The sequence below is a fragment of the Balaenoptera musculus genome, chromosome X, assembly GCF_009873245.2.
Source record: "Balaenoptera musculus isolate JJ_BM4_2016_0621 chromosome X, mBalMus1.pri.v3, whole genome shotgun sequence".
NCBI classification, from domain to species: domain Eukaryota; kingdom Metazoa; phylum Chordata; class Mammalia; order Artiodactyla; family Balaenopteridae; genus Balaenoptera; species Balaenoptera musculus.
The window spans coordinates 29,951,185-29,956,232 of NC_045806.1; the positions used below are offsets into that span (position 1 = coordinate 29,951,185).

General features: G+C 37.7%; 1 pseudogene; it reads right to left on the reverse strand.

The window, feature by feature from the left end:
• Nucleotides 1-3,600: 3,600 nt before the first annotated feature.
• LOC118889005 lies at nucleotides 3,601-4,468 on the reverse strand (annotated as a pseudogene).
• Nucleotides 4,469-5,048: the final 580 nt, after the last annotated feature.

Below are 5,048 nucleotides of genomic sequence, written 5' to 3' on the forward strand. Positions count from 1 at the left end.
ATGTGTAAGTCCTCTGTTGCCCATTGAATTCTAGGACAATGAAGAAATATTTCAGGGTATACCTCAGACTCTGGAAGAAGTTCCTCACACATGAACTGTGCAGCCTTTAAGCATCATTAATCCATGGGAAGCATTAGTCCTTCCCATGTTTAGATCAGGAACCAGACCACAATAGCAATTTGATAAGGCAGAACCTGGATTCCAGCCCTTCCCTGCAATCTCAGCATTCATGATAGGTGGGTAGCATTATCTGTCCCTTCTGCTTCAAGCCATGTGATTATAGCCATACAATATATCAATACAGCAGCAAGATTTGACACGTTCCCTTCATATGATCAGAGGCTGAGGTCCAAACCTTATTATGTACCAGGAATTATTTTCTTAGTCACCAGGCCATAACTCATCTCCACAGAGCTTTACAGGAGTATATGAACTCAACTTTTGTTTCTGGGGACCAACCTTCAGGAGACCAGTCTGGGACAAGTTAACCCTTACCTCTCAAGTATATATGAACTAAGCTTATTAATTAAGACATATATTTTCAGGTTATACAAAAATATCAAATTTCAGCTATATGCTCTTTACAATATATGCACCTGAAACCCAAAGCCAAGTAAAGATTAAAATTAAAATAATTAATAAATATATACCAGGCAAACACTAATGAAATTACAGTTGAGCCGCTTATACTAATATCAGAAAAAATAAACCTAAGCAGGATAAATTTAGTATATATTAAATATATATATTTGTATATAGAAAAGTGTCAATTCTCTAAGAACATATTAAAACACTAATTCCTGTACAGGGTAAAATACTCTTACAATATGTGAAGTAAAAGTGGCCAGAACTACAAGTTGAAATAGACAAACCCAACAACATAAGAGATTTCAACAAAACTATCTCAGTTTCTGGCAAGTCAAGCAGAGAAAATAGTAAGATATAGAAAATCTGAATCACAAAATGTGAACACACTTTACTTAGTGGCCATAGGCAGATCTCTGCAGCAAAAAATGGAGAATAACTTAGGTATATATACTATACATTTAGAAAAATGGACACCTGATCCATAAAGCAAGGCTCAAAAAATATCAAAGAAGCAGTATCATACAGACTACTTTTGAATAACTCATTGACCAAAAGAGAAATAATAGAGATTTTTTTAAAAAATATTCAGAACTAACCAATAATAAAATGCTGTACATAAAAAAATGACATACATTGTAGACCATGAGAATTTTTTAAAATATCAGATATCTAGGGCTTCCCTGGTGGCGCAGTGGTTAGGAGTCCGCCTGCCAATGCGGGGGACACGGGTTCGAGCCTGGTCCAGGAAGATCCCACATGCCACAGAGCAACTAGGCCCATGTGCCTCAACTACTGAGCCTGCGCCCCTAGAGCCCGTGCTCTGCAACAAGAGAAGCCACCGCAATGAGAGGCCTGCACACCGCAACGACGAGTAGCCCATGCTCTCTGCAACTAGAGAAAAAAAAAAGCCCATGCGTAGCAACGAAGACCCAATGCAGCCAAAAATAAATAAATAAAACAAATAAATTTTTTTAAAAATCAGATATCTAAAGGCTACAATAAAATTGTACTAGTATTAAAACAAAATATAGGTGAATTCCTTTATTATCTAGAAAAGGGTAAAAAAAAATGTGATCCAAAATCTAGAAGCAAAAATGAAATTCTTGATAAATTTGATTACATTAAAAATGTGCATGGCAGATTGGGAAGGTTCCAATCTTTCTATAATCACGGAACAGAGAGAAGTTTAACTAGCTCATGGCAATATAGATCTACCACCTTGCTCCAATGGACACTATTTGGCATTGCCTCTCAAACTCAAACATAGTAGAAATCGCCTGATCAGCTTGTTGAACTGCAGATTCTGATTCAGTAATTCTGGGCCTGGGCCTGAGAATCACCATTTTCTAGCAGGGTCCAAGGTGAAGTTGATGATCCTAGGATCATGCCTTGAAAAATAAGAGTCTAGGGTGGGGGTTGTCGAAGCATGGCCTACGGACTCATGTGTCCTGTGGTCTGTTTCTGTAAATGAAGTTTTATTGGAATCCAAAAAAAAAAAAACATGTGCATGGTATAAATAAAGAAGAAAGGGGAATTCCCTGGTGGTCCAGTGGTTAGGACTCCCTGCTTCCACTGCCAAGGGTATGGGTTCAATCCCTGGTGGGGGAACTAAGATCCCGCAAGCCACGTGGCGTGGCCAAAAAATAAAACTAAATTAAAATGAAGAAGGAAGGAAGGAAAGAAGGAAGGAAGGAAGGAAGGGAAGGAGGGATAAGGACAAATGACAAAGTTGGATAAAATATTTGCATCTTATATCACATATAGAGGGCAAATATTGCTATTATATAAAGAACTTCTAAAAAAGAAAAAGAAAAAGTCCCAATACTTTAAAGAAAAAAATAGGCAAATGATATGGAAAACAGTTCACGGAAAAAGAACCAGCAATGGCCCTTAATCATACGAAGTGATCAGATATATAATACATGTATAATAAGAGAAATACAAAATTGGAACTACACTGAGGTATCATTTCTAACCTTGGCAAAAACAGAACACTTTGACAACATACTCTGTTGTTAAGGTCATGAGAAACAATCACTTTCATACATTGCTAATGGAAATGCAAAACCATACCAGCTCTAAGAATTTGATATTAGCAAATTATTAATTAGCAAAATTACACATGCATTTACTCTCTGACCCAGAAATCCCACTTCTAGGAATCTATTCCTAAGATACACTCACAGGAATATGCAATGACTTATGCAAAAAGCTACTTATTTTCCTACTAATTGCAAAAGCAAAACAGCTGTAAAAAAGAAAAAGAATGAAAGAAATACGTTACACCTTTTGGGGTACCTTTTCGGTAACAAAGGTGTGGGAATTCATACACACACTCATACACATGTACATACATATTTGCTAATATTTTCCAAAAACAATGGAAGGGTAAACCAAAAATTAATTAAAAGAAATAGTAAACTTAGGGAAGAAGACAAAAGAGAGGTAGTGGGAAGAACAAAGATAAAAACTAGATATTTTCTAATGTGCCTTGTTTTATAGTTTTGACCTTAGCACCTTCTTCATTTTTTATATATGTGAAAGATAACATTAAATGAAATTTTAAAAAGTGAAGCAATCCCTAAAATAAAAAACAAATTGAAACTCACTAATACTACTTTATATCAAATTTGTGGCATAATGGCAAAGATACTTATCTCAATGAATTTTAAAATAGAATGTTGACTTTATATACCTAAGTGGGACCAAAAATAAAGATCACAAAATCTTAAGTCGCAGCTAGTGGTCCTATTATTAAGTTTGATTTGGGGATAATTCTAAAACCCTTATAAAAATACACACATACTCCACATCACACAGAGTAGATTAAACCATATACGTAATTATACTTATATCACTAGGAACCAAGATTTTCAGTATAAAAGACAAGATCAAGATACAAATCAAACATGTGAAACAGAATCCTATCATCTCCATTTAAATTTGGGAAATCAGTATTATGAAATTAGAATTTACTGATTTACTTACTTTTTTAGAAACATTCTTTTTCCGTCAGCTTTGTATTGCCGTTTTCTGTTCAAAAACCTGTGGAGGAACAGCTTAACATCACTCAGTTATCATCTTCACCAGAGAAATGCTGAATAGGCACAGAGGGCACCTGCGTGCCCTCAGACTAGTCTGCGACCTTGGGTTTAGTAGCAGTAAACTCAGGAACTGGAGAGGTCCATTCACCCTGAAATTCCTCCTCAGTCACAGCCTTTCCAGCAGTACCCTGCTCTTCCTTTTCAATCTCTTCAGGATCTCTGTGGAAGTAGAGATTAGGCGCGACCTCCCGTGAGTTCTCGCGGGAGGTGTGTCACGCATGCACAGAACCTCCGGGCCTAGCAGCCACCACATCAGGCCCACTGAGGGGGCTCCCTTGTTGCTGCGTGGGGTGGCAATGTCCACGTAGCACAGAGGAGAATCTGTGTTACACAGAATGAGAGTAGACAAGTTAACTTAAGACGCCTCTGTGAGAGGCTGGCTGTCAGCCCTGGGATCAGTAACCAGCAAAAGTCGAGGCTCCCGGAACGCCGCCTGGATCTGATTAGTGAAGCTTCCAGGAGTGAAGCGGCTATCAATAGAACTGGCCCTAGTGACAGAAAGCTACAACTTTCAGTGTAGCCCGCTGGCCAATACTCCTGAAGGATATGACGCCAATATCAGCCGGATTTTCACTGGCAACAATGGCATGAGCTGACAGCAGAAACTTCTCCCAGGTTCTTTTCATACTTATGATGTAGACGCCATCACTTTTCCTTTTGTAGATATACTGTTCCATTTGGAAGTCAAGGTTGGTGCCACCTAAGTAGGTTCCTGCAGCAAGGAATTTAAGTACAGCCTCCTCCTTCATTTGCAGTACGTCAAGGGCTTCGAACATTCTGAAAGTTTGACTTTCTGACAGGAACCGAAGACTATACCGTACGGACTCCTCTCCAGGTAGTGTGGAAAGGTAAAATTTATTTTTCTCCTTGTAAAATAAATAAAATACATGTGTTTTAGCTCTCTACTGAAATGCCCAAGAAGCTGTGATAACCCAGTAGAAATTGCAAACCTACCACCCAGATATAATCTCCAAATATTACTTTCCACTTACAAGAATTACCAGGGCTCCTTAAAAATATATCTGTGACCAGCAATATCCAAGGTGAGCCTGATCATCTTGTCATTTCTGAAATCCTGTGCCTAGACTCTATCACAGACTATAAAAGGACACAGGAGGCAACTTGAAGGGACTCCCATTAGCCAAAGATGGGACCATTTGAGCTTCAAAAAGAAGAACGAATACTGATATCAAATCTATTAAAACTGATAATTACACTTAATATCCTAATTATACTTAATCACTCATTCTTCATCATTGAGATCTTACTTAGGCAACCAGCTCATTATTCAGGAAATTCATACATAAGGTAAAATAATCAATAGGAATTGCACAGCCCTACTTATAAAATATTCTT